General features: G+C 35.5%; 1 pseudogene; it reads right to left on the bottom strand.

Moving 5' to 3' along the window:
- Positions 1 to 10,251: 10,251 nt before the first annotated feature.
- On the bottom strand, positions 10,252 to 11,125 carry LOC147827731 (nucleophosmin pseudogene; annotated as a pseudogene).
- Positions 11,126 to 11,868: the final 743 nt, after the last annotated feature.

The following is an 11,868-nucleotide window of genomic DNA, read 5'->3' as shown; positions in this document are numbered from 1 at the left end:
TCCCTCAAGTGTTGATGGGAAAGGTGAAGGATGCATTATCCAGTACTCAACACAAGAACACAACTTTTCCAAAGTTCACTATACCGCAATGATGAGCTTATAAACTTAGAGAAAGTAAATTTTAGGATAAAGAGTTCTATTTCTGTTTTTCTAGTCTGGATGCTATTTACTTGCCTGTCTGTACCTGGTTAGTACCTCCAGTACAATGTTGAGTGGCAACTGGGAGGGCTAATACTCTTTTTTTGTTCTTGATTGCAAGGGAAAACTTTCAGTTTTCACCATTTGATATTATTCTAGGTGTAGGTTTCCCATAGGTATTCTTTACCAGGTTGAGAAAGTTTATTCTAAGTTTAATAAGAGTTTTGTCATGAATGGATGTTTTGAAATTTGGCAAAAATTTTTTCTCTGACTATTGAGATGATTATATGATTTTTCTTTTAGATTGTTAATATGGTGACTACACTGATTTTTAAAATCTAAACTGACTGCATTTTGGAGATAAACTCCACTTGGCCATAACTTATTAGTGGATTCAATTTGCTTAAATTTTATTAAGGATTTTTAGGTCTATGTTCATGGTGGACATTTATTTGTCGTTTAGTTCTTAGGATAGTTGTCTGGTTTTGTGATTGGAGTAAGGTCGGAATAATTGAATGAGTTCAGAACACTACCTCAAATTTTATTTTGTAGGAAGAGTTTATGTGGAATAGATACTATATATTTCTTAGTTTTTTGGTAGAACTCTCTAGTAAAGGTGTTCATAGAATTTTCTTTCACAGATACAGGGTTATTTAAGCTATGTCTACTTGAGTGCGTTTTGGTCTTAACTGTGTTTAAAGGAATTTATTCACTTTATCTAAGTTGTGCTTATTGGTATAAAGTTTTTATTATACTGCTTAGTCTCCTTTTAATGTTAGTAAGATGTTCACACTCCTTTCACTTGTGATGGTATTGGTTAGCTGTTCCTCTCCCTTCTTGCTCCTTCTCTTCATACTCACCTCTTCTTTTCACACCTCTCTTTCCCTTGATCAGTCTGTCTAGAGTTACCCTTTTAGTGTTATTTTTTTAGGAAACAGGTTTGGTTTTATTGATCATTCTTTTTCTTTTTCTTTTTTTTTTTTGCTGAAATTCTTTTATTGGTACATTTTAGGTATACAATACTTTTACATTTATCATTGGGTGCTTGTACCTGTACATGATGTATCTTGGTTCTTATTTTTTCCAGATTACCTGTGTGCTCTTCACCCCTCCACCCTTCCCTATTTACATAGACTTCGTTTCCATTTGAGCATTATTTATCTGTTTTCTGTTTCATTGATGTCTACTCTATTACTAGTTCCTTTTGCTTTGGGTTTGCTTTTATTTTTCTAGTTTCTTCAGGAGAAGTTTAAGTAATTAATTTTAAGACTTTCTATTTTTCCAGTGTAAGGTTTCAATGTTATGAATTATTCCGTATCCTTTAGCTTAAAAAAAGAAATTTTGGTATGTCATGTCTTTATTTCTTTTTTTCTGTCAAAATATTTTCCAATTTGTGTTTCTTCAGCTTGTGGAATATTTAAAAGATAGTTACTTGGTTTCCAAATATTTAGAGTTTGTTCATATATCTTTCTATGTTAATATCTAATTAATTCCACTGTGGTCAGGGAACATTTCCTGGTTGATTTTAATCCTTTTAAATTTATTGAGATTTGTTTTCTGAGACTTGTTTTATGGTCTAGAATATGATCTTTCTTGGTAAATATTTGGTGTGTATACTTGAAAAGAATTTGTTTTCTGGTATTGGATAGAATATTCTATGGTAGATCAAGTCAGATAGTAGTGTTAATCATATCTTCAGTGTCTTTATTTTCTATTTATCAGTTTTATTAATTGTTTATAGAGTATTGTAAAATCTTTGACCAAAATTCTGGGTTTGTTGATTTCTTTCTGCAGTTATGTTTCTGCTTCATGCATTTTAAAGCTCTGTCATTAGGTGCATAAATATTTATTATTTTATGTTCCTTTTATTGTTTGATATCTTTTCTTGATGATTTTCTATGTTCTAAAGTCTGGTTTGCTTTATTTTAATAAGTATTATAATGTTGAATATTTCTTTATTCTTTCACTTTTTATTGTGATAAAAAGCACATACATATTTACCATCTTTAACTACTTTAGTGTATAGTTCAGTAGTATTAAATATATTACAGTTTTGTGCAACAGATCTCTAGAAATATTTTATCTTGCAAAACTAAAATTCCATATTAATTAAATACTAAATTTCCCTCCCCCTTTCCTACCTTTATTTCCTCCTTTTTAATCTATACATGTCCATATATTTAGAAGGTTTCTAATAGACCTTGATAGTTGGATCCTATTGTTTTTTAATCCACTCTGATAGTTCCTCCTTTGAATTGGTGTATTTAGGCTATTCGTATTTAAAACAATTATTGATAATAATTGGATTAGAATCTACTATGTTTGTTAAGTGTTTTTTATTCATCGCCCTCATTTTTAAAAAAATCTACTTTTGGTCACCATTCCACACTCCTAGGGCAGAGAAGGTGAGCCAGTCCCAGTGCCTGGAAGGAGGCTCCCCCACCACCATTCCATGCTCCCAGGGCAGAGAAGATTGGCCATGTGGGCACCAGAAGCACCCCCCCACCCCCTTGGAAATGAGAAGACACATAAACAAACCTCAAAAACAGACTTGCAGATCACCTACAGCAACCCCATCGGGAAACGAGATGGAACAATCTGATACTCAACCACTTGGACTCTCTGAACTGGCAACAAAAGAGGATCTAGGAAAAATGAAATCAGAAATAATTTCTCAGATAACAGCAAAGATTGTGCTCATAGTGCAAGACATGATTAATAAATCTAGAGAGGACACAGATTAAAAAAAAAGAGGATCTGAGGAACATGATAGAATCTGAACATAGGAAACAAATGGAATCCATAAAACAGATGCAAACAGATTTCCAGGAGATTAAAAACTCCATCAAAAGTCTGCACAGCAGAATGAGCCAATGTGAGGATAGAATTTCAGATATAGAAGATAAGATTGCAATTAGTGACAAGGAAAAAATATTGCTTTAAAATTGTAAGGGACCACGAGAAATCAATCCAGCAGCTGCTAGATGATGCAAAGAAGAATAACATAAGACTGATTGGAGTCAATGAAGAAACAGGAGAGAGTGCAGATGACATAAAAAAACCATTCACAGAAGTGATGGCAGAAAACTTCCCAAGGAGGGGAAAAGAACTTGACATACAGATAATTGAGGCATATAGGACTCCAGCTAGCCTTGATCAAAAAAAAATCTACATATAGATATATAATAGTTAGGATTCCAGAAACCCAACAGAAGAACAAAATTCTACAAGCAGTCAGAGAAAAGAAACAAATCACATACAAAGGAAAGCCCATCAGAATCACAGCAGACTTCTCAATGCAAACCCTCAAGGCAAGAAGATCTTGGAGTGATGTATTTCAAGCCCTAAAGGAAAACAGCCTCCAACCCAGACTGATGTACTCTGCAGAACTCTTTCAAAATTGATGGTGAAATAAGATACTTTCATGACAAAGAGCACCTTAAGAACTTGATGAAAACCAAACCAGCACTCTGAAAAATTTTAGACAATATCCTAGGAAAAGACAATGAGAATCACAACCTCCGGAAGCCCAGCAGAATGAATCCACTGGGCATGACAAATTAAATGCAAAGGGGGAGAATCCAACAAAAAGAAAAAGTCATGGCAAGGCTTTTAAAACTTTTAACTTCATTTCCCTAATGAGTGTATAATTCAGTCTTATTGTTGTACTGATTAGTATTTTTCTTATTCTAGTGTTGCACACCTTTCCTTGTGCTGTACTGGCTATTCATCATCTTCTTGTTTCTACTTTTTAATTGAGTTGTCTATTAATGAGCTCTAAGAATTCTTTATATAATCTGGTCATAGGTTATATGCATTGTAAATATGGTCTGTTTAAGGACTACTTTCCATTTTAATGATGTCGTTTAAAGTTCTAAATTTTGACGGAATCTCATTTATCAATTTTTTTCTTTTACACATCATGTTTTTTGTATCCTAGGTAGTTCTTGCCTACCCTAAATTCATAAACATTTTCCCTTATAATTTCTTCTTAAAGTTTTATAGTTTTAGGCTTTCATACTTAGGTTCATAGATCCCTTCAAATTATTTTTATGTATGGAAATAAAGGGTTGAGGTTAATTTTTTATATATGGATACCAGGTGTTCTAGTACTGTTTGCTAAAAACACTATCTTTTCCTCGGCTCTTGAATTGAATTTATATTCTATAAAATGTTAATGTTAAATAATCTTTCAAAACTCAGTGGACCATATATGTGTGGTTCTATTTCTAGATTCTCTGTTTTATTCAAATGATCTATATGTCTTTCCTTACACCAACACTGCCTTGATTACTGTAGCTTTAGAAGAAGTCTTAAAATTAGGTACTAAATGTCTTCCAACACTGTTTTTTTTCTTTTTACTTTTCTAGGCTCTTTGTACTCTTACATAACTTTTAAATTTCAATATCCAATTCTTCATTTATAGCAAGTATACATAGACCTGAATTTTAAGTTTTTATTTTTTATTTTTTATTTTTTTGTTAAATTCTGTTATTGGTACATTTTAGGCATACAATACAATTACATTTCTCCTTGGGAACTTGTACCTTTACATGATGCATCTTGGTTCTTTTTTTCCCCTCATTCCTAGCCCTCCCTCCACCCCCTCCACCTTTCCCTATTTACAAAGACTTTACTCCCATTTTTTCCATTTCTCATCATTTTTCTTTTCCCTTCTTTCCTTTCCTCTGCCCCTCCCACTACCCCTACCATTTTGGACCTTTTCTTCCTATTTTGCATTATTAATTATTCATTCTAATCATTGGTACATTTTAGGTATACAATATAATGACATTCATCATTGGAAATTTGCACCTTTACATAGTCTCTCTTGGTTCTTACTTTTCACCCTTGCCCAGCCCTCCCTTCCACCCCTCCATTCCTACCTATTTACAAAGATTTTGTTCCTATTTTTCCATTTTCTCATATTAATTCCATTCCCTTCTATCCTTACCCCTACCCCTCCCACTTCCCCTTCCCCTGTGCCCCTTTTCTTCCTATTTCACATTACCTGTTATACATTTTAGTCCTTATTTACACTTTCAGTTTCTCACACCAGAGAAACTATTCATTATTTATACATGTGTGTCCTATTTATTTCACTTAAGAGTATCGCATCAATGTGCATCCACTTAGCTATAAATGTCTCTAATTTCTATTTTTTATGGCTGAGGAGTACTCCATTTTATAAAAAAACCACATTTTCTTTATCCAGTCTCCAGTTGATGGGCATTTGGGCTGTTTCCAAGTTTTAGCTATCACAAACTGTGCTACTATGGACATGGGAGCACATATATCACTTTGGTATGATTCTTTTAATTCTTTGGGGAAGATACCCAACAAGGGAATAGCTGGGTCAAATGGGACATCCAGTCCTTGTTCTTTGAGGTATCTCCATACTGATTTCCAGTGGTTGCACCAGTCTACACTCCCACCAGCAGTGGAGCAGAGTTCCTCTTTCCCTACAGCCCCGCCAGCATTTGTTATTAGTTGATTTCATGATAGCAGCCATTCTTTCTGGAGTGAGGTGGAATCTCAGCATTGTTTACATTTGCATCTCTCGAATGACCAGTGATGTTGAACATTTTTTTCATGTATTTATTTGCTATTTCTATTTCTTTGTGTGAGAAATGTCTGTTCATTTCAGATGCCAATTTTTGGACTGGGTCTTTATATTTGGGACATCTGATAATTTTAAGTTCTTTATAGATTCGAGATAGTAGACCTTTGTCTGAGGAAGAGCAGGTGAAGATGTTTTCCCACATTGTGGGTTGTCTCTTCACACTGCTGGTGGTTTCTCTTGCTGTGCAGAAGCTTTATAATAAGAAGAGATCCCACTTGTTGATTGTTTGTGGTAGTTCCTGGGCAACTGAGGTTTTGTTCATAAAATCTTTTCCTACACTGATGTCTTCAAGGGTTCTACCTAATTTCTGTTTCAACTGGTTCTGAGTTTCTATTTTAATATTTAGATCTTTAATCCATTTTGATTTTAGTTTAGTGCATTGTGAGAGATATAGGTCTAGTTTTAATCTTTGGCAAGTTGAAACACAATTTTTCCAGTACCATTTATTAAAGAGGCTATCTTTCCTCCAGTGAGGGTGTTTGGCTCCTTTATCAAAGATGAAATGGCTGAGTGTGTCTGGCATTGTTTCTGCATCTTCTAATCTGTTCCACTGGTCCTCAAGTCTGTTTCTTTGCCAGTACCATGCTGTTTTTATCACAGTACCTTTGTAGTACAGTTGCAGGTAGGGGATTGTAATACCCCCTGCCATATCTGTTGCCTAGAATTGCTTTTGCTATTCTGGGTCTCTTCTTGTTCCAAATGAATTTTTGGATTGTTTTCTCAAGGTCCGTGAAGTATGTTCCTGGGATCTCAATTGGAATTGCATTGAATCTATATAGCAGTTTTGGAAGTATGGCCATTTTCACTATATTGATCTTTCCTACCCAGGAGCAGAGGATGTCTGTCCATTTTCTGATATCATCTTCAATCTCTCTTTTTCAGAGTGCTATAGTTTTCATAGAAGAGGTCTTTGATTTCTTTCATTAGATTGATTCCTAGGTATTTCAGTTTTTTGGACGCTATTGGGAAAGGAATTATTTGCCCTATTTCTCTCTCAGTGAGTCTGTCATTCGTGTAGAGGAAAGCTATTGATTTTTGTGTGTTGATCTTGTAACCAGCTACTTGAGTGAATTTGGTTATTAAGTCTAGAAGACTTTGGTGGAGTTCTTGGGGTCTTCTATATACAGTATCATGTCATCTGCAAATAATGACAATTTGATTTCTTAATTTCCTATCTTTATTCCTTTTATTTCTTTCTTTTGTCTAATTGCCTTGGCTAATGTTTCCAGAGCTATATTGAACAAGAGTGGTGATATTGGACATCCTTGTCTTGTTCCTGATTTTAGTGTGAAGGATTTTAGTTTTTGACCATTTAGTATATTGGCTGTTGGTTTTGCATAGATGGCTTCTATCACTTTGAGGTAGAGACCATCTATTCCAATTTTTTGTAGGGTTTTATCATAAATGCGTGTTGGATTTTGTCAAATGCTTTTTCTGCATCTATGGAGATAATCAAATGGTTTTTGTCCTTGGCTCTATTGATATAGTGTATTACATTGATCAATTTGTGTATGTTAAACCATCCCTGCATCCCTGGGATGAATCCCACTTGATCAGGGTGTGTGATCTTCTTGATGATCTTCTGCATTCTATTTGCCAGTATCTTATTAAGGATTTTTGCATCTATGTTCATTAGTGAGATTGGCCTATAGTTCTCCTTTTCAGTTGGGTCTTTCTCTGGTTTGAGGATCAAGGTGGTGCTTGCTTCCAGGAATGAATTTGGGAGTATTGCTTCCCTTTCAATTTCATTGAAGATTTTAAACAGTAGTGGCAGTAGTACCTCTCTAAGTGTCTTGTAGAATTGAGCAGTGAAGCCATCAGGGCCCAGGCTTTTCTTAGTTGGTAAGTTTTTAATTATGTTTTCAATTTCATCAATTGATATTCAGTTGTTTAGAATTTTTAGGTGTTTTTCGTTCAACTTTGGTAATTTATACACATCTAGAAATCTGTCCATTTCTTCTGTGTTTTCCATATTATTGGCATATAGGTTCTGGAAGTAGATATTGATGATCCTCTGGATTTCTGCTGGGTCTGTTGTAATTTCACCCTTTTTATTCCTAATTGCATGGATTTGGGCCTTTTCTTTCCTTTTTCTGATAAGGTTGGCTAAGGGTTTGTCAATTTTGTTGATTCTTTCAAAGAACCAACTCTTGGCTTCATTGATTTTTTTGTATTATTCTCTTAGTCTCCATTGCATTGATTTCTCCTCTGATCTTTATAATTTCCTCCCTTGTATGAGCTTTGGGGTTGTCCTGCTCTTCTTTTTCTAGAAGCTTGAGGTTCAGCAGCAGATTGTTTAATTGGGCTCCTTCTGTTTTCCTAATATGCATATTCACTGCTATGAATTTCTCTCATAAGAGTGCTTTCATTGTGTCCCATAAATTCTGATATGTTGCATTGTCAATGTCATTTTTTTTCTACCCAACTTTTTACTGCCCCAGAGGGGAAGGGTTAACATATGCAGACCCTCATCAATTCTAACTACAAACAACAAATTCCACAATCCTCAGTCAACTTTGGGAAAGTCAAATGGGCTAACAGAGAAGGGAGCAAGTCAGAACAGACCATTTCAAATCACAATAATCCCCCTCTTGTTTTTGATACAATCAATTATCCAACCATTTGAGAAGTTAAGAATGAAAAATTTGAAAATGCTTTCCTAAAATTTAAACAGAAAAGAATGGGGGAAAATATCCAAATCAATCAAACAGAAACCCTAAGAATGGATGGAAATAGAACACTGAACTCTCCTAAGAAAATGGCCCAGAACTGGAGAACAGACCCAATCAGCCCTGAAGGCAGAATGAAAACTCACAAATTAAAAATTTCAGAAAAGGTTATCCAAGAGAGCACACTAAAACAGCAATGGAGTAGGCACAAAGTAAGTTTATATACTTATAAGGGGAAAAAAATTCAGCTGAAAAGGTAGCACTGGGTTTGTAGCAAAAGAAAAAAACGTTCAAGCCTAAGAACTTCAAAAACATTTCTCTCATGTATTTATACCAGGAGTTATATAAGCTTCAGTAGAACAGGTAAATGTTAAGTATCAGCCTCTGAATGTTTTCATGTAACAGACAAGTCTTTTTACTCCCATACTTGGAAGATATACTACTTCTTAGGCAAATTGAGGAAGTCACCAAAATCATTTTCTGTTCTTGATTCAGTTGAAAGATTGTTCCAGGCTGCTTCAACATGCCAGATTTCTTTTGGATGGCAAGGTTACGTAGATGGGCAGTCTGAGTGTGACATGGAATACACTGCATAAATACTGGTTACTAAGGGGAGGTGGACATGCAGGCACACTAAATCCTCATGAGGATAACTGGTTAACCAGGGCTGGGAATGTACTCAGTGGTAGAGCACTTGCCTAGCATGCATGATACCCTGGGTTCCATTCCTAGCACCATGAAAAATTTAGAAGACTAGGCAAAGACATTTTTCATGAGATTGTAGAATACTATTTGACATTTTAAAGTATATAATTTTTTGACAAAGAATAAATGTCAAATAAGTAAATAGAAACAGTGCTGCTTTATTAAAATACTGAGTTTATTTCACATGTATATTTTTGTCTCCCCACCATCTCCATCTCTGACCACCACTACTACTATGCCCTATCATAACATTCCATACATACTTAAAACCAAGCAAAGGGTGGAGTTCCATCTTTAAAAACTAAACAGGCATTTTGGACAACACATTCTTGGCAATGGAACCTGGACAACATTTATCAAACATGGTAGGGAAAGTTCTCACTTTGCATTATAAAAAGGATAGCCAGATATCAACTGTTACAGAAATGAAATAAGATGGAAAATTTTAACAAACTGTTTAAATTGTTTTCTTTTTTTTTTGACAAATACCTATTCATTTTATTAAATACAAGCCTGAAATGTTAAGTAGGTATTGCAGATTCTAAGAAATTATATTTCAGATTCCCAAAGTGTCCTGTCGGTGTTTTGACAAATAAACTGATGTTTTAAAGGACTTATTTTAATGAAAAACAAAAAGGTAACAATTTGGGATTATAAAATAAGTAAAATCCAAAACTTAGAAGTTTATTCAAAACTTTTCTGAATCCCTAAGGCTGTAAACTATTTTAAAAGTTCATAGCTTAAAGGAATGTGGACATCACAGTTCATGTCAGTTTCCACTGAAGATGACCAGCAATGGTACACAGTAGTTTCGTGTTTCCATAATCCAGTTCTAACATTGCCAGTGCTATCTGTACTGAGCAGAGGTCCTTCCTGCCCACTGCTTTTAATTGGTCCATTCTGAATGGCCAAGTTGAGGCCATAAGACTTCTGCTGACTTTCAAGTTCAACTACAGTTGGCTTCCTTAATGCATCTTTTTTACTACTAGTTGAAAGAGGCTTTTCGAAATTACAGCTACTTTTGGGACGTGTGCTACAAGCATCACTACTGTCTTGCTGGGGTGGGTTGTACTGACTCTCTCTGTAGGCTAAGTAAGCCCTCCGACTCCTAGAATGTTAAATTGTTTTCTTAAAGAGATTTCCTCCACTGCCAGAGATCTTGAATAGCCTCCTGGTCAGTCATCCGGAAGCAATTCTTCACATAATTAATGAACTTGGCTTCCACTTTGGGAAGAGAACCACCCATTTCTATACTTGCTTGCATTTTTGCTTTAATATCTTCTACAGAACTAGGTCCTTTGGGTGTTTTAGGAGTCTTTTCTTGTTTTTTGAAGGATTCTTGACCTTTTGATCTTGGTGTTGATGGCTTTGAGTCTTTTCCATTCTGGTTTGATTTTTGTGCATTTTTGGCTGGAGTATCTTGTATCGATTTCTTCACTGGTGCTTTCTCTTCAGCTTCCTCATCATCAAAATCATCACCATCATCATCTTCATCAGCCGCTAGTTTTGCTTTTTTCTGTGGAAATTTGCTACCACTTCCAGGGGCAGATCATTTTCCAGATATATTTAAGAGTTTTACATCCTCTTTCTCCTCCTCATCAGATTCTGCATCTTCCTCCACAGCCACTAAGTGCTGTCCACTAATATGCACAGCCCCTGAACCACATTTCAACCTTAAGACCAAGGGTGGTGTAATTTTAAAGCCCCCAAGGGAAACCATTGGCTGTACAGACATTTTCAAAGTTGCTAGTGTTACTTTAATTGGACTGCCTTCGTAATTCATTGCCTCTGCTTCCACAATGTGCAATTCATCCTTTGCACCAGCCCCTAAACTGACCGTTCTTAATGACAACTGGTGCTCATTTTCATCATTATCCACCTTAAAGTGATAATCTTTGTCAGCCTTTAGTTGAAAACCAAAAAGATAGTTCTGGGACCTCAGGGGGCTCATGTCCACATCCATCGAATCTTCCATGGAGTGGTGGCATGCTCTTAGGTGGGAGAGAATGCGGACGGAAATAAACAGCGACTGCCCCTGAGAATGGATGTGCAGGATGGAATCACGCCAGGGCGTCATTGTCATTTAATTGAAGGAAATGTCTGATTTCTTCTTTAATTTCCTCTGTGACCCATTGGTTATTCAGAAGTGTGTTGTTCAATTTCCATGTGTTTATGAAATTTTTGCAGTTTCTTTTGCTATGGATCTTCAATTTCATCACAGTATGGTCTGATAAAATACAGGGGATAACTTCAATTTCTTTACCCTTACTTAAACACGTTCTATGTGTGAGTATGTGGTCTATTTTGGAGAATGACCCATGTACAGCTGAGAAGAATGTGTATTCTCATTTTGTGGGGTGGAAGACTCTGTGAACATCTTTGAAGTTCATTTGTTCAAGAGTTCGATTGACTTCTAGTATTTCATTACTTTTTGTCTAGTTGATCTATTTGTGACAGTGGGGTGTTGAGGTCCCCCACTACAATTGTATTAGTGCATATATGACTTTTCATGTCCATTAGTATTTGTTTTATATAGTTGGGTGCACTAGTGTTTGGTGCATAGATATTTATGATTGTCATCTCTTCCTCTTGGATTTTTCCCTTTACAAGGATGTAGTGTCCTTCTTTGTCTCTCTTAATCAGTGCGGGTTTGAAATCTACTTGATCTGCAAAGAGGATAGCTACTCCTGCTTTTTTTCAGGTTCCTGTTGCATGCAGTATTGTTTTCCACCC

The sequence above is a fragment of the Heterocephalus glaber genome, unplaced genomic scaffold, assembly GCF_053883595.1.
Source record: "Heterocephalus glaber isolate CG9 unplaced genomic scaffold, H.glaber_assembly_v1.0 deba00001442, whole genome shotgun sequence".
NCBI classification, from domain to species: domain Eukaryota; kingdom Metazoa; phylum Chordata; class Mammalia; order Rodentia; family Bathyergidae; genus Heterocephalus; species Heterocephalus glaber.
The sequence above is the reverse complement of the archived record's forward strand: the minus strand, read 5'-3'. Positions and strand labels throughout refer to the sequence as shown.